The sequence below is a fragment of the Callorhinus ursinus genome, unplaced genomic scaffold (assembly GCF_003265705.2).
Source record: "Callorhinus ursinus isolate GAN/ISIS: 27379988/994484 unplaced genomic scaffold, GSC_fseal_2.0 scaffold5, whole genome shotgun sequence".
Classification (NCBI taxonomy): Eukaryota; Metazoa; Chordata; class Mammalia; order Carnivora; family Otariidae; genus Callorhinus; species Callorhinus ursinus.
Window position 1 is genome coordinate 7,065,061 of NW_027397067.1, and position 18,660 is coordinate 7,083,720.

Here is an 18,660-nt window from a genome sequence, read left to right on the forward strand (position 1 = left end):
CTGTTGGCCATTTGGATGTCTTCTTTGGAGAAATGTCTGTTCATGTCTTCTGCCCATTTCTTGATTGGATTATTTGTTCTTTGGGTGTTGAGTTTGATAAGTTCTTTATAGATTTTGGATACTAGCCCTCATTTCACGAATTAAATGTAAGATGTGATTACTACTACCTTTACTCATACAGATAAAGGAGAAATTGCATTATTTGGAAACCATATGTGGGAAAAGTAGGCTCTGATAAAAAAGTTTAGATTTTCTTGTGGTGTCATAGATTGCCACTGAAGGCCACAGGAGGAGACTCACAAAATGTGGACTCTATTGTAATCAATAAATATTTTAGACTTTATGGGCCATTTGGTCTCTATTGCAACTACTCAACTCTTGCCACTATAGTGAAGAATCTGTGGGTGATAAAGTACAAGGGGTATTGGGGTTCTCTGTAGTGGTCCATGCAAGAGATGGTGCCCACCTGGGCTGGGCAGACAGTGGAATTGGAGAGAAGTGAGTAGACCCGATGTCCAGTCTGGAGTGGCAAGCTTGCCAATGACTGAGCAGCAGAGAGAAGAATCAAGGTGATTCCTCGGATGTGGGTGGATGGGGGCACCATGTATGGACTTGGAGAAGATTGGAGAGGAAACAGAGGGGGGCAGAAGAGGAGACTCAAGAGTCTACTCTAAACCCTAAAGTCTTAGATGTCCACAAAACCTCCAACTGTGGCGGCGAGTAGGCAGTTGGTTTGATGTGTTTTGAAATGAAGGGATTGGCCTGGGCCAGAGGCAGAAATGAGAATTTGTTAGACTCTTTATGATACGTAGCGTGCTGTGCTGTGGTACACTACATTCTCATGAGGTTATGGTGGGAAATTCTTTGGCATAATCACTGGGATATTACTGCCCTAGAATCTTTTCTTTTCTAAAACTGTAAACAATCTACTGAGAGTTTCCATATATTTACTACAGAGGTCAGCAAACTAGGGTGCATGGGCCAAATCCAGACTGCTGCCTGTTTTTGTATGACCTGCACACAAAAAAATGGTTATTACATTTAAAAAATATATATGTGTGTGTGTATGTGTGTATGTATGGAGAGAGAGAGAGATTTATTTTGAGGAATTGGCTCACAAGATTGTGGAAACTTGGCACATCCAACATCTTGATGGGCTAGGGCTGGCAGGTTGGGGACTCAGGGAAGAATCATAGTTCCAATCCAAAGGCAATCTGCTAGCAGCATTCCTTCTTGCATGGAGGAAGTCAGTAACTCAGCAACAACCCAGCGGGAGAGATATCAAGGACAAGGCATGGGGGGAGGCACGTGGAGCTTTCATGCCCTCTGTGGGAACACCACCCTCCCAGCATCTAGATGTGTTAGGAAGCTCAATGTTTACATTTTTTAATTGCTGGGGGGAATAATCAAAAGAAGAATATTTCGTGACATATGAAAATGTTATGAAATTTGAATTTCAATGTCCATAAAGTTTTACTGGAACCCCGCCACATTTCATTCAGTGACATGATGTCTGTGACTGCTTTTGCACCAAGAAAGGCAGAGCTGAGATGTTTCTATAGAGACCATAAGGCCCCCGACAAGGCTACAGTATTGACTCTCTGGTCCTTTACAGGAAAGGTTTGCCTCCCTCTCATCTATAACCTGAACGTAAGTGTGCAGTATTACTACATTTTTGTAGGAAACAGTCTGTATGAAAGTAAATCTGACATTCAACCACTAGCAATGTTATTTCTTAGAAAAATTGTGCACTCTTAAGAAAAAACTTTCAGAAAGACAAGACCAAAAATTCAATTAAAGACAATCTCCTATAGGCAGTGAAGTCAGAGGATCTAACTTAAGGTTCCTTTTGGTATCCACCACTTTAACATTCAGCATTTTCATATGAACAGGAAAACTTAAGCACATTTAACAAGCCCCAAAAGTACTAAGGAAGAAGGGCCAGAGGGAAATAATATGCACAAAAGCTGTGTGTATAACTCAGATGCTAGAGGCTTTCAGAGATTCAAATCACGTACAATCTAAAAGCTTTAAACAGGATGGGAGCTTGCTATCATCACAAGATGAAAACACCTAATAACGGACATAAGGCAAAGTTTGAGGATCCAATGCTTCTATCCCCTAAGGGATCGTGGAGAAGGTAGAATTTGTGGAAAAAGAGACACAGCGGAAAAATTTGCCCAGGCAGACCTGTAAGGAGTCCAGAAGAAGGCTAGTTAGTTACTTAGGAACACAGATTTTTGTACACTTTTATTATCCTTAATTTGCATGTACATTAACACATTTTACAATCCATCTGCTGTAATTGGTGGAAAATTCATTCTTCAACTAGCAAATAGTCATCCAGGCCTAATGTCTATAAGATCTGTGGCCAGCATAAACAGAATGGGTTAGGAGAACCCCAGCAGACTGGACCAGAGTGGTGGGGGCCTTCTGCAGCCCTGGGTGAGGACTTAACTCTCGCTTGTGATCGAAGAAGGAGGCCTTGTCCATAAGAGTTTCCATAGTTCTAGCTAATTGCTTTGGGACAATGATAGGAAGCTTCATTACAAATGTTATTCATTAAAAGACAGTTAAAATAAAAATGTTAGTTTTAAGAAACCTAATAACCTTATGATCGCATTTAAAAATATAATGTCCATATAATAATAGCAATGCCTTTGTCATACCCAACAAAATTAACACTATTTTAGCATCACTTAACATCTGTATTCATTTGCTAGAGCTGCCATAACAAAATACCACCGCCTGGGTGGCTTAAACAACAGAAATTTATTTGCTCACAGTTTGAAGGCTAGAAGTTCAAGATCAAGGTGTCGTCCTGTTTGGTTTCTCCTGATGACTCTCTCCTTGGCTTGGCACACAATTGTCTTCTTTGTCCTCACATGTTCCTCCTGTGTGTGCACATGCATCCTCAGTGTCTTTCTCATGTCCAAATTTCTGCTTCTTATAAGGACACCAGTCAGTTATGACCATGGCCCCACCTCACTGGCTTTATTTTGCTGTAATCACCCCTTTTAAAGACCCTGTGTCCAAATACAGTCACATTCTGAAGTACTGGGGATTAGGACTTCAACATAAAAATGAGGGAGACCCAATTCAGTCCCTAACACTAGCCATATCACATCATTTCTCCTTAGTCTCTGTCTGCTTCGTCTACTCTCCATCTTCTTTTTCACACACTAATTTGGGGAAGAAACTGGAACCACTGCCCTGTGGATTGTCCTATATCATGAATTTATTTACTTCTTCCTCGTGATGATGAACTTGTTCCTCTACTTCCTAAATTTCTGCAAACTAGATGTTAGATCCAAAGCCTGGAATAGACTTAGGTTCGGTGACTTGACCAAACCACTTCCTGGGTGGTGCTTGAACTTCCTACTGCATCGCATCAGAAGGGCACCGTGTCTGTATGACCAGCCCCTTTTAGTTATACTAAAAACATTATTTCCTAAGGGCCTTTTGAAAGCTTGGTAGGTCAGTTCAGCATTTACAGAGTGGCTAACAGGCACAAGGTATGTCTGGGCATATGCAGCAAGGGTAACAGGAGCCTCTGTTTGCCAAAAGATCTTGACTGTGTGTGCTCCAGGCCGGCCCTTTGATGTCCTGTCCCTCAGCAGGGCTGGAATGCCTCCTTGATCTGCAGCCCTCCACAGCCCCGTACCCCTACTTCCTCCACCCCTCCTACTCCTCCCACCCCGGCCCTTTCACAGCCTCCTCCTAGCTGCAGCTTCCCTGGCTGGCCTTGAGCAAGGATGATGGTGATAATGTTGCATTTCCCCTCCACATTGTTAATTTGGAGAACTCTCTGGGTTGAGGACACTGTATCACCTCCAGAAATGCATCTGAGGATATCAGATGTTTCCAGACCCTCGTCCTAGTATGGAAAGGTATCCAGAGTGTACCTGAGAATAGGGAGGCTAATTAGGAGAGCACAGAGGGGCTTTATCCCTTTTCTTGTTGGGAGGGTATATTCCTTGTATCACTCAGAACCAAAGAAGAAACTGGCTTCACTCTTAATATTTCATCCTTACTTTAACACTTTCATAAGTGTGAGTTTGTAGAGGATTTAAATTCACATCAAATTTCAGTTCACATTTTTAGGGTTATATTGAAGCATGCATAATACATGATACCCTCTGGGCTAGATTTATTTAGATTTCAACACCAGAGAGAGAGAGAGATGAAATGTGCACAAGATTGAACACAGTGAGGGCCGATGCAACATTAATTGCACTTATTCACTATCTTCTCTATCAAATAAAATTTGAAATGTAATTAGTTAAGGTTTACACATTTCTGTTTCTCCACATGCACTTGGGAACCACTTCTCCACTGTTGGTAGGAAAGACTATAAACGTGATCATTCTCTGGGGGAAAGAGCACTTGTGCTTTTAACCAGGGAAAGAGCTTGCATTCTGGATCTTTGTACCAACCAACTTCCATATACAAGAGAGCACTGAAACGCTGTAAGGTGACTGGCATGTTCATCTGAATTTCCCACTGTAACATGATGTCTGGGGAAGTTTTTTTTTTTTTTTAAGATTTTATTTATTTGTTAGAGAGCGAGAGAGGATGCAAGCAGGGGGAGGGACAGAGGCAGAGGGAGAAGCAGACTCCCCGCTGAGCAGGGAGCCCAATGCGGGACTCGATCCCAGGACCCTGGGATCATGACCTGAGCTGAAGGCAGACGCTTCACCGACTGAGCCACCCAGGTACCCCTGGGGAAGTATTTTCATGACACTTTCCTTTTTCAAATACAGACTTGAAAAACTCTGTCTAAATATTAGGCACTATACACAGTTTTGGGCCGTGGTGTAGCATTTCCTTCGGGAGTCAGGCAGCTTGTCCATGATCCGACTATACCCCAGCGCCCTATGATGCGCCCACAGCCCTCTGTCCCTCGCCGCTTGCGAGCCTGTGTTACTGGTGTGTCGCTGTTCCCAGCGCACCACAGAGCACAGCTGCTCTTCCCCACCCAGTGTTCTCTCTCCCTATTCTTCTTCCTTCCGTATTTTTCTTTCCTTGTCTTCATGTGTCTTTGCTCTAAGTCATGGAATTCCTTTGTCATACCTAACAAAATTAACAATGCCCAGTGACCGTTAACTTGATGAAACAGCAAGTGGGAAAGACTCAGCCACCAGAAGCCCAGCACAGACAAATGACTTACGTAGGGTCACCACGTTAGGGCCAGAGCTGAACTTAGAACCAGCATCCCTGCTCTTTTGGACTTATGAAGCCCAACATGCTGCCTTTAAAGTAAATTGAAAAATGGCATCTAAAAAAAGTTGTTTTAATTATAGCTGACACAGTGTTAAACATTCATTTCAGGTGACAAGTCTATATAAAGTAACAGCATTTTAATAATATTTTATTGAGACGTAATTTACAATACCGTACAATTCACCCATTTAAAGTGTACAGTTCAATGGCTTGTAATATATTCAGAGTGTGTAGCAATCACCATAATCCATTTTAGAGCATTAGATGATTTCATCATTGAGAAGAAACCCAACACCCCCAGCTTTCACCCACCAAGCCCCTGTGTCCTGCAGCCCCTAGCAACCGCTGATCTACCTTCTGTTTCTACAGCTTCGCCTCTTAGATATTTCATGTAAAAGGAGCCCTACAATATGTGGCCTTTTATATCTGACTTTTTTTCACTCAGCAATGTTTGCATGCTTCACCTGTCTAATAGCATCTTAGAATAAGAAGAAAAGCTAGTGATCATCCTTCAGCTGGCAGACAGGAAAACTGAGTCCTGGGAAGGTGGCCCATTGCTGAAGTCACAAAGCCTGACAGTGGAAAAGTCAGGGCTGGATTTGGACCTCTTCTTGCCCAGGCCTCAAGCAGGTTTTCTCCCCAGGCTTCCCCGGTGAATGCAAAAGCTCCTTAGCTCTGGTTGGCAAGCTAACACAAGGACACTCCTCTTCGCTGGTCTCCTCATTCTTCCTCTTCCCAGCTATTTTGTTACCACTTGCAAGCAGGAGGAGGCATTTTAGGTTTCTTCTAGGTTTGTGAATGGTCCAGGTGCCAGATGTCTGAGGGTGGATAAGCGGGGACCCTGCTGTTTCACTCTCTGCTAAATATAGATACAAAGGTAGGAGATGGATTTGCTTATGATCTTAAAACACAATTTGGGGGGGGGGCGCCTAGGTGGCTCAGTCCGCTAAGCATTGGCCTTCAGCCCAGGTCATGGTCTCAGGGCCCTGGGATGAGTCCCAAGTGGAGCTCCCTGCTCAGTAGGGGGTCTGCTTCTTCACTTTCTGCCCCTCCTCCTCCGCCTCCTTCCTCCTACCCCTCCCCCGCTCATGCTCATGCTCTCTCTCTCAAAATAAATAAAATCCTTTTTAAAAAACACAATTTAGGGACACCTGGGTGGCACAGTCAGTTGGGTGTCTGACTCTTGATCTCAGCTCAGGTCTTGATCTAAGGTCAAAAGTTCAGGCTTTTCAGTCCACTGGAGTTGGGCTCCATGCTGGGCATGGAGCCTACTTTAAAGAAAAAAAAAACACATATACACACACAATCTAAGGACTTCCCATATTAGTCTTTCTGTCTTTTACATGACATACCATCAGTGAGTACTAAGTTACACTAATAATAATAATGGCATTAGATTAGCACTTAACTAGTTTTCAGGGGCCTCTCGCATACATTCTCTCATTTACGACTGTCACCCAGTCTCTGGGTGGCTGATACCTGGATGAGGAGGTGGAGGCTTGGGAGGATGAAGTAGTTTGGTCCACGTCACACAAGTGGCAAAGGTCGAAGTAGAAGTAGACCCTCTGACTTGAAGCCCCATGATCTCTTCCCTACACGGCACAGGTCGCCACACACCATTGTAGAAATTCTGGATCAGTTGCCCATTATTTTTTTATTAATTTATTTTTTTAAGATTTTATTTATTTATTTGAGAGGGTGGGGGAGAGCACAGAGGGAGAAGCAGACTCCCCGCTGAGCAGAGAGCCCGATGCGGGACTCCATCCCAGGACCCTGGGATCATGACCTGAGCTGAAGGCAGATGTTTAACCGACTGAGCCACCTAGGGGCCCCTCAATTGCTCACTATTGTTCAATGATTATTCTTTAAGTGCCAGCCCAAGACCTGCAGGACCTCTCCAAATAAACCTGGTATTCCCACTTGGCTTCGGATCCTTGTCGCTACAGGGATGCACACCTCCGTGATCTGGCTCCATCGCATGCCCCTCTGCCTCCTGCCCGCGGTGCTCTCTGGAACTCAGTCTGCCAGCAGAATGAATGCCCCAGTTTTTCACAAGTGTCTCACCATCCCTTCTTTCTCTCACTGAAATATGGCTACTCTCGGAAGACAGCACTTTCCCCCATGGCCCTGGTAATTGCAGACGTTTTTCCACTGAAGTTCTACAGCTTAGGTCCATTCTTAGAAGTTAGGTGGGTGTCTCTGTGGCCACTTCCAAAACATTCTTCCTTCCAACACCCTACTCTTAAGTTCCAACACGAGCTACAAAATGAATGAAACTTGAAGACATGATGCTGGGTGAAATAAGTCAGACGCGAAACGACAAATACTGCATGGTCCCACTTATTCGAGGTACCTAAACAACTCATAATTTTAGAGACAGAAAGTAGAATGGTTGTCAGGGGCTGGGGGGAGGTGGGGATGGGAAGTTGGTGTTTCATGAATTCAGTTTCAGTTGGAGATGAAAACCTTCTGGAGACAGATGGTGGTGATGGTTGGACAGCAGTGTGAGTGTGTTTAGCGCCACTGAACTGTACCCTTAAAAATGGTTAAAATGATAAATTTTATGTTATGTAAATTTACCACAACTAAAAAAAAAAAATACTTCTTTCAAATGCATGTCCTTAGAGTGAACCTCTGCTTCTGCTCCTTTCCGTCATCTGCTCACCTTCTGGCCCCTGCCCTCAGGTAGAAGACTCTAGCATGTGGGCATCATCTCCTCTCCAGCACTGGCCCTGTCGTCATTCCCGATTTCTTCAACATCCCTGTAAATGACCTGTGCTCCCCTCTGGTCTCTCAGCTTCTTGATTTCTCAGTTCCAGAAGGCTTTTCCCCTCCCACACCTCAGCCCTCACTGACGTGACCATCCATAGGGTCGGCCATGACCCACTGCACCTCCTCAGAAACCTCGTCCTGAAACCCATGCCTGTGACCCACCCATTGGCTCACTCTGGTGCTCCCCTCCAGAAATTCTCTGGTCTCTGAGGACTTCAGCCCATTCTCATCTCCCTGACTCGTGTCCTCAGCGCGCCCTCCATCCCTTCATCATTCACCACCCTTCCCGCATGTTCCGGGGACAGGCCAGTATCATTTGTATTTGCAGTTCCTTCTTCTTAGAAGCATCCCCCCCAACATTTGTGTGCACCTGCCTCCACATCGTTGGTCTCACTTCAGGTGTCCCCTGCTCAGAGACCCTCGCTGGCCACAACTCCTCATCATGCTATAGGGTATCAACCATTTTAGCATCTCACCTATTTGTTGTCATGGTTTTGTGTTTCTCTGCCTAGAACATAAGCCCTTGGCATAGACAGGCAGGCTCACCCCGCAGCTCCCCCCCCACCCCCCGCCTGCAATACAGACTGCTTCAGCTGGAGCTCAGTACATGTGTGACCAGTTCAGCAGGAAAACCCTTTGAAAACAAACAACATGGTCATATTTTTAACCTTTTTACTCTAGATTTATAATCGGGTCATTCTTTTTTTTTTTTAACATTCTGTTTATTAGAGAGCACAAGCAGGGGGAGCAGCAGTCAGAGGGAGAAGCAGGCTCTCCGCTGAGCAGGGAGCCCCACGTGGGGCTCGATCTCAGGACCCTGGGATCAGAACCTGAGCTGAAGGCAGATGCTTAACCCACTGAGCCACCCAGGCGCCCCTAATCGGGTCGTTCTTTGCCTGATCCTCCTGCAACGTCATCAAAGACTTGGCATATTTTCCACATTTGAGAAACTGTGAAACGAAGCATCCAGGAAGGATGTGAAGAGCATATCCCTGCCACCATTTCCCACAGTGTCTTGTGGACAATATCCAGCAATGCCGGAGCACACAAAAATCTTTCACAAGGCCATGATTGTGCTTATTGGGCTCCAGATTTATGCCAAGAACTTCGTAGGATTTCTGTATGAAATGGACACCATCTCAATCACTATTACACATTTTGCAAAGTTCCTCCTCCATAATGCTTTCTGGCCCTCTGACAGAAGGGTCAAAAACATTGAAAGCACAAGGCAAACACCTTGCATTAAGAGTAAACCAAAAAGGAGCACACTGAAAGAGGAGAGAGGAGGCAAGCCAGCATGTGGAGGCTGGCGTGCAGGCTGTTAGTGCTGCCAAATCTTCCCAGGCACGTTGTTCCCCTGCCTCATGATGCCTGGGAGGCTCATGACGTCAGACGCCCTGGCAGGTGACAGACATCCAGATAATTAGAAACCTCTCTTCCACCGGTCTGCCATTATCATGTCTCTAGCCTGCCTTGTCTTCATTTTAGCTTTCTTTAAGACCATGCCATACAAATAGAAAAGGGCACATATGATTTCATCCATTTTCACCATCTCAGCACAGCCCTGTAACCCGCACCCGCACGGTAGCAGCAGCACATTATAGGTTCCCAGAAACCTCCTCACTGAGGTGAAGCACTGTTCTGATTCCTAACAGTGGACAACAGTTTTGCCAGGGCTTGTATTTTTCTTTTAATGGAGCCATGCGGTAAATAGTCTGTTTTGCCTGGCTTCTCTTACTTCAGTGTTGTTGGTGAGATTCATCCACATGTTGAGGTAATTGTGGATCAATCATTGCTGAATCCTAGTCTGTTGTATGAATATACCACAATTTATCCATTCTACTATTGAACATTTGAGTAGTTTTAGGCGATTATGTGTAGTACATGCAAGAATATCCTAATGCATGCTTTTGGTGCAACCTCTCTGGGGAGTGGATACTAGGGGACTGAAATGGCTGGGTCAGAGGGTGTGCATATGGTCAGCTTTTGTGGATTGTGTGAGTGTTCCAAAGGGTCGTACCAGTGTGAACTCCCATCAACAATGTAGTTTGCGCCATATCACCATACTTGGCATTTTCTTCATTATTTTACATCTTCTGGGGGTATGTGTGTGCCATTCCCTGTTTTAGTAGTTAGGTTATGGATTGCCATGAAAATGAAGGAAAAGCTAAACTTCGAATTTTTTAAAAAGATTTATTTATTTTAGAGTGGGGGGGAGCAAAGTGAGAGAGAGAGAGAAACTTAAGCAGACTCTGCGCTGAGGGTGGAGCCTGATGTGGGGCTCAATCCCACGACCCCGAGATCATGACCTGAGCCTAAACCAAGAGCTGGATGTTTAACCGACTGCACCACCCAGGTGCTCCAAAAAAGCTAATGTAAAAACAAAAATGACTGATTTTTATATTTTTGACAGAGGGATCAGGTGGAATCCATTCATACACTGGCCATTTATTTTCTCTAAATGAAAATGGGCAGGTTAATTTATTAAGCCATTGTGTTATCCTTATATATACATGTATGAATGTTTATATAGATATGCATATATGTACAAGTATAAATATATGTGTTTTGTTTGACATCTATGCCTCTTCTATGCTAGGCACTGCTATTCTACCATCATGAAAAAAAATCACTGTATTGATATTTTGATGTAGGTTTCTTTTTAAAATATTTTGGATATAGTAAACAAATGAGATGTCCAACAATCGTCATAGGAAAAGAAATATCAGTTTAGAAAAATGTGTCAAATTTGACTAACCTAGAATGCTAGTTACATAGTCCCAGAATTAATATTAACCTTATCTTGACTACATTTCTCTAGCTATCCACTTTCCACAGCAGTTAGGTCCCTGAGAGATAGCACACAAGAAGAAACTATGAGAAGCAAACCACATTCCTGCTTAATTTCTGCCCATGTTCATTGCCAGATCTCTAATCCTGATGACCTAGCTGATGACCTAGCACTCTCCATGCTTCTCTCAAGGTTCTTCAGAGCCTAAGCCAGAGCAAAAACCTGTTGTTCTTCTTTTTTAGAGAGGGGCAGAGGGAAAGGGAGAGAGAATCTTTAGCAGGCTCCACGCCCAGTGTGGAGCCCGATGCAGGACTCAGTCTCACAACCCTGAGATCATGACGTAAGCCAAAATCAAGAGTCGGATGCTTAGCCAGTTGAGCCACCCAGGCACCCCTCTTTTTTCCTTTTATGTAATCTCTGCTCCCAACATGGTGCTTGAACTCATGACCCCAAGATCAAGAGTTGCATGCTCTTCCAACTGAGCCAGCCAGGTGCCCTCGATAAACTGTGCTTCTTCAGTTCCCCAGCCTTGCCTTCATCCAGAACAAAAATGTACCTCCAAAGCAAAAGCACACTCATCCCAAAGTCAACTCCTTCCCTACCAAGTACCACCTAAAATGCTGCCTCAAAAGGAAGAGTGAAAAAGAAAGACCACAGAGGGAGGAAGGGAAGTGATAACTCTCTCATAGCTCCTTCCAGAATTTTACGCTTTTTCCAGTGATCTGGGGCCAGAAAAGAGGCAGAGTGACTGATGTGGAGACTTTCTTCATAATCCAAGGCCAGAGATGTTAACTAGGGCCTAGGCATGTGGAGAAGGAAAGGGGGGTGGACATGAAAGACATCTTGGGAGGAGACTCCATTTGGCTTTGCCATGAGTTAAAAGTGGGAGGAGCAGAAGGTAGCTTCAAGCTTTCTTAGACAACTGGATAGACAGCACACTGCTTACCAAGATAGGAAGAGGGAGAAAATGGGGAGGTTTGTCCATGGAAATAAGTTCAAATTTGGACATTAATTTTTACATGTTGCAAATATGTTGTCCTGCTTTTTTTTTTCTGTTATTTGCAGCAATTCACTCATACATTCTTGTTAGCCTATTCCTTGCTGAGAAACACTAAAAAAGCTGGCAGAAATTCTCATGCAAACCGTTAATGACTGCCTGACACGTTCCTTCATGATCTGAAGATTTCCTAAAGCAGCCCCACAGACAAAGATTTTAATATGCGTTTAGTACTTTCCAAGGTGCCCCTGACCTAGGTTATCATTGGGAATGCACCCATCTCCATTCTCCTTGAGAAATTCCCTGTGGTCTCTTGGGATAAGGAAAGCCCGGGATAAAGATTTCAATCAGTACTCGCAAAATGTTCTTTAATTGTTGGTTGATACTAAGAACAAGTTAAAACATGCATAATTGATTAATTCCCTTCAGATCATACTCTTACTATTTCTAGTATTCCCCATCGGCAATCATAAAAGTTGAGTTATACAAAACGTCCATTTAATAACAGCGGAAAAGAAAAGAAAGACATTACTATTATAGTCTTAAACTTGGTGGCAGCTATTTAAACAGGAGAGTAAAGATTTCCATTCAGAGGCACTGCAAAACAGATGGTAACATACGTATTTTTTTAAGAGGTGAGGACATGTGTAAGCATCCATCTGGAAGTAATTCTAATTCTAAAATGTCTATTGTTACTAGTAAGCTTTCAGTTGACTTCCCCTCCTAGAACAATGAACTAGCTTTTTCTTAAAATAGCCCCCAAATTATTCAGACAATAAATAGACAAAAAATTTTTGAAGACTCATAGTTTTGCACAGAGGAAGAGCTAAGATCTCCCACTAACCCATGAGCTCCTAAGAACTGTTAGCTGTCTGTGTCATATAAAGTGGAAGATACAGCTCTGAATGGAGTTTTGGTCCATTTGACTATGTAGAAGTCAGTGCAAGTAACTTCCAGCTCGTCATTAATATTTCATGAGCTGGAGTGAGTTGGACTTCTTTCTGGTGGTGACTGTACCACAGGGTAATGTGCCAACACTCCCTCAAACTTGAAATGGTTTTATTTCAGGATCCAGCTAAACAAAATGGAAACATCACTGTTGACCTGGGTTCAGCTTATTTCCCAGCAGCTAAGAGTAACAGGTGGAAGCCTTGGGCAGGCAGTGGACTTGGCTGTGACTTAATTAACATCAGGTGATCTGGTATTAACGCTTGGACTCTGTGACTCAGAGAAAGCTTCATTCACCTGTTGGTGTCTTCAGACTAAGTAGCTGAACCCAGAGAGCGTTCAGGAGTGAATGGATGGGCCCTGCTGATTTCAGTTGGTCTGTTTTACAAACCTCATGGTATAGATTCTTGAATGAGAGAGACTTCCTGTGGTTTAACCAGCCTCAAAGCCAAACACCCTCAGAAGCGACCCCCTTCAGGTCCTGGAAGCGCAGTGCTGATTACACCCTATTTGCACCTCCCTCTAACTTGTGTAAGGACTTTGAACACTTCCCTTTCCCCAGCCTGGTCACTTGAATTCTTCCAGTTCTTCAGAAGTTAGGTGTCCTCTGAGAGGGACCTGGATCCTAGCTTCCTCCACTGCCCCAGGCCAGTGAGCGCCCAACTTGAAGAACAGACATGTGCAGCACCTGCAGGAGGCTCACACTCAGCCATCTGCCATGTGGCTGTTGAGCACACCCTGGGTGTGCTTGCGCTGTGGCAGGGTGGAGGAGAATGTAGAATATAGACCTAAAGGTGGCATCTGTGAAAACTCATCGTGCATCCAGGGCAAAATAATGCTAGAAAAAGCTTTGCAGGCTGGGGAAACTTTAAATGGCAGGAAGATCAAAATCAGGGTAAAATTAGGAGAAATGCTGTGAAATACTCAGCAGTGTTACTGCAGAACAAGGAAATCAAGAGTGTCTCTTGAGGCTGCAGCACAGAGAATATTCCTGGAGTATCACCGCCGCTCTTTTGATGGGGCTCGGTGCCACTGGCAGTGAGAGCTCAGCAAGCAGTGCAAGACAGATGAACAGAAGTGGCTCCCAAGGAAGGGAGCGTTGTTCCTGGTACAGACCCAATCATTTGAACAGGCTCAAAAAAATTTCAGGGGAGAGAGCTACAGGGCATGATGGGAAAGAAGGGACAATTTGCGTGCACCATTGTAGTGCAAGAGGAAGCGTCACGCTCAGGGTCTCATGCTCATTTGTAGTCAGCCTAGTAGAGTTGGTATATTTGGAGTTACTAAAGCTACAAAATACCAGAAATAGTTCTCGGCCTTCACCTCCCACCCCATCTGGACTTCACTTGTAACTCCTCCATTGTGAAAACCGAGGAAGGGCAAAATGTAAATCGGTTACTTCTGCAACATCTGGTAAGGAAGGTGTGGGAATGACTGAGCTGATGGGTAGCGAGGATGCAAGGCGTCCTGTGCTCTATGCCCACCCCATCTCCACTCTTCTTTATCTAAGATGAGAGGGCTGCATAACAATTTCTCCCACTCATAAACCATCTTTCTTGTGAAACATTTGATGTTTTAAACGTGTCGACAGCCTTATCTGTATTACAATTTAAAGAATCTTTCCAAAATATTTAAAGAATCAGAGAGACCCCACTGGTCTGGGAGGTAATGATTCCACTGTGAGGCAAGTGACCAGGCTAATGGGTTCTTCCATCCCAATGACATCATGATCCCAGAAAATGAATGGAAAATTCTAGAGGTGGCTACCTACTGTATGATTTCATTTATACGACATTCTGGAAAACATAAAACTAAAGGTAAGCAAAGCTACATCCTTTTAAACCTTGAAAGTTACCCCCAAATCTCAATATATTCAAAAGTGGGAAAGTCATAGGGGCCACATTTTCTAATCAGTGCAAAAATATTATATATAACCTAATGACAGGCTAGTCAAGAAATTAAAAATAAGCTTCTGAAAAACCTTGCATAAAAAGAAGTCTGAGCTTACATTTGATCTGAGTTCTTTGGATTAAACAGTAGTGCCACATATCAGAACTCATAGTTACGATCAAAGCAGTAATTGGATAAAAGTGTGTAGCCCAAAATGCATTAATGAGAAAACAGCAATGATGGAAAAGAAATCAACTAAGAATTTAGTGCCAGAGGTGAGGGAGAAAACTAACAAAGTCGTTTTCGAGAAAGATAAAGAATAAAAACAAATTCATGAAATTTACAGTGATAAAACTAAGTTATTTTACCAGCAAAAACAGCTTTATTCAAGAATAGCAGAGAATTGCAATTTAGGACAGGCAAGCCATGGTAAAAAAAAAAAAAACCCATAGGCTAGTCCAACAAAGGAGAGGAATGTTATTTTATGGAGAAGGAGGAAGCTAGGGGAGGGGTTGTTTTGGAAAAAATGTCCATTTGAGAAAAGCAAGAGTTCAGGGTGATGAGGGTTTCTCATTGGCTGGGTTGCTGGGGTAGTTGATTTCTCCGAGGAGATGCAATGTGTATCTTTTCCTGTTGTGGCCTGTAATTGATGATTCTTTCCTGTTAGGGATTCTTCAGTTGGGGTGTGTAATTGGCAGTTCTTCCTGTAATTGACATCAACTGGTAAGGGGGTGAGAGCTCCCCCTTCTGGTCTCCCGACTCCCTTTTAGTGAGGTTTCCCTTTATTCATTTTCATACACTCATGATCCACATTGGAGTACTACCCAACGGGAAAATACTTCAAAAGCCAAGGTGTGTTAAAAAGGAGCTCAGAGGCTGTATAGGTGGAGTTGAAATTTGGGTTGCCTTCATGGGAAGTTTGCCTCTCTAGTTTCCTTATACATTGGTTTAACTTTCAGGGCTCTGAACCGTCCCCTGATGGTAGGATCATTTTCTAAGAATTGCTGAGGATGGTTCTGAATTTATGCCCTCTAAGGTTCTTGTTGCTCCTTCATTGGCATCTTGTCTATGAGTCTGTACCCTTGTTTATGATTCTAACAGGTCTTAGGCCTTAAGAGGGAAGTTTTTTTTTCATACAGTACTTGATGTGTCATCATATTCCCAATGTAATTCAAAAATGTCTGTTTTCAGAGGTTGGAAACTATAATGAAAATAAACAGCTGTTGATGATCATCCAAGCACCAAGTTTAAGTTTACCAGAAATAACTTTTCTGCGCTAATTAAGGTCAGGTTACATTTTTTTCTAACAAGATACTACTTTTGATTCCAAATTACTAAAAGCGTATGACCAAGATTAGGAGTTTGCCTTGGCTTTTGCTTGAACTTTGAAAGAATTCTCTTAAATGCCAGGTTCCTAGGAATTGGGAAAAGCCATATTTGAGTAGGATTATCTTTTGGTTAAGATCTGACTATTTAATAAATTGCCAACCTAGGTTATTCCCATTTCCTCAGGCTGCTCTTTAAATGCCATAAATTATAGAATAAAGCCTCTGAGGTCACGGACGTTGGTTTTGCATTCATAGAACTTCACAAACAAAGGCAGCAGTCACTGGGGCATTATGCCTGTGACATCCCAACGTGCACTGAAGTGATGCTCAGCAGTCCATGCCATATACTCGCCTAAAGAGGAAAACAATAGCAAAGATAAAGAAGCACTGACTCCATGGTATTTAGAGAGAATTAATGGAAATGAAATGCGTACAGAGTTCTCCCACAGATATGGTAAGGGCAAAGGAAAAAAGATACATAAAGCTAGTTCGGCTAATCAGATCATATGCCAATGTCTGAAAGGACTAGCTGAGCGAATACATACCAATGGTATATTTAAAGAATCTTGTAAATAGGTAGCGTTCATTCAGTATATGTTTTTAGGGATGCCTGGGTGGCTCAGTAGGTTAAGCGTCTGCCTTCGGCTCAGGTCCTGATCCCAGGGTCCTGGGATTGAGCCTCACATCGGGCTTCTTGCTCAGCAGGGAATCTGCTTCTCCCCCTCCCTCTGCAGCTCCCCCTGCTTGTGCACTTGCTCTCTCTCTCTGACAAATAAAGTCTTTATGATACATGTTTTTAGGCCTCATGTTAATCAGCTATCACATTGAAAAATTAAGTCTCTACAAATATTTTATGACCCTAAATATGCAACTCTCCCAGAAGCAATTACACTTTTGTCTTTCAAACAAGCAGGCAGTAATTTAAAGCATCGCATTCTGACAGTGGTAAGATGACTATTAATAATGAGTTTCAGTAAATTTGCAAACTAGATGAAATGGATTTTTTTTACAGGAGATGAAAAACATACCATATTGACTCAAAGAAAGGAAGAAATGAAAGAAGAAATTGAAAACATAGTCAACAAGCCACTCTTGAGAGATTTCAGTAATTTTACAGGCAAATTCTGCAAATCTTCAGGATGAACAAAAATAATTTCCTAATAAAGACAGATAGGGGTGCCTGGATGGCTTAGTTAGTTGGGCATCCAGCTCTTGGTTTCTGCTCAAGTCGTGATCGCCGGGTCGTGAGATCAAGCCCCACATCGGCGCCATAGAGTTTGCTTCAGATTCTCTCCCTCCTTCTCCTTCCCTGCCCCTCCCCCCCGTGCACATAAATTAATTAAATCTTTACTCTTAAAAAAAGATTGTTTTTTAAAACTCCTTATCAATCTCAGCAGTATAATAAAAGAATAACCATCTTTTAGACCCAAGAAGAGTTTACTTAGTAAGGTAAAGGTGATTCAAAATTAAGAAATTCATTAATCTAATTTACTTCATTCACTATTCAAAGAGGAAAATTCATATTCTTAATAGATTCATATTCTCAATAGATTTTTTAACTGATAGAATTCAACAGTGCTCGCTTCGGCAGCACATACACTGATAGAATTCAACATTTTGAAAAACTAAAGAAAATTTTCAAACATACTTAAGTGTTCAGAGGAAGGGGACGCCTGCGTGGCTCAATCAGTTAAACATTCAACTCTTGATTTCAGCTCAGGTCATGATCTCAGGGTTGTGAGATGGAGCCCGGGTTTGGGCTTAACATTCTCTCTCCCTCTCCCTCCCCCCAGCTTGCGTCCTTGCTATCAAAAAAAAAATTTCTTTTGTAGAGAGGAAGGTATAACAAAGTCCGTATGTTAATGACACAATCCAACAATTATCAGTATTTTGCTAATATTTAATATTCAGATTTTATTAACACTTTTTGCCTTTTCTCACACTCTCCTATTCCACCATGGCTCAGCAGGGCATAAATCGTCAAGACTAACTACTCCCTCCACTGAACATTCCAGCACCTAGTAACTGAGTGAAAACCATTGCTACTCATTTAGAAATTTTAGCACTGAGAGGAGATAGGTTGCTCAAAGATTTTATAGGAATAGCATACATTTCTTGTTTATCCAAAGTTCTAAATGATTCAAGATGTCAGCATTACTAAACCACATGTAAGGTTTCCAAGAAACCATACAAGAAACTCTAATATTAAACAGAGGAAAAATTAAATAGATTATGAAGCTAAGTTGAAACTCTACGAAGATGAATTGAAACATGGAACACTGAGAAAAGAAAGGAAGAATTGTAAGTGAGGAAAATGCTTAACAACCATGACTAGTCCAAGAAATACGAAAAGAACATAATCATCCAGCATTATTCAGCGTGGAAGAACAAACTAGAAAGATTACAACTGTATACAGTGCTGTAAATTTTAATACAGTGTCAGTCACATGCACCTCTCATCTTGTCTGATAAAAGACTTCCGTGTTCAAAAGAAGACAATGCCTTTTATATATATAATCCTTTCAGGAACCATCAGTAAGGTGTAAGCCCAGCAATAGGTGCATGGATGAGCAAATTGTGTACATCTAGACAATGGAATACTGCTCAGAAATTTTTAAAAAAGGAATGAATGATTGATATACATAACCATCGTGAAATAATCAGGCTGAGTGAAGGAAGCCAGACAAAAAAGATTCCATTTGTATAAAATT

At 42.7% G+C, this 18,660-nt stretch overlaps 1 protein-coding gene across 3 annotated transcripts in view; it reads left to right on the forward strand.

The window, feature by feature from the left end:
• Positions 1–18,660, forward strand: part of RGS20 (regulator of G protein signaling 20) — a 50,165-nt gene that overhangs the window by 13,261 nt on the left and 18,244 nt on the right. The window contains exon 2 of one of the 3 annotated variants that reach the window (XM_073892772.1): positions 15,813–15,906. The exons of the other annotated variants lie outside the window; for them this stretch is intronic. The gene's annotated coding sequence lies outside the window, so the exon portion shown is untranslated. The remainder of the gene's footprint in view (positions 1–15,812; positions 15,907–18,660) is intronic. 3 annotated transcript variants of the gene reach the window in all.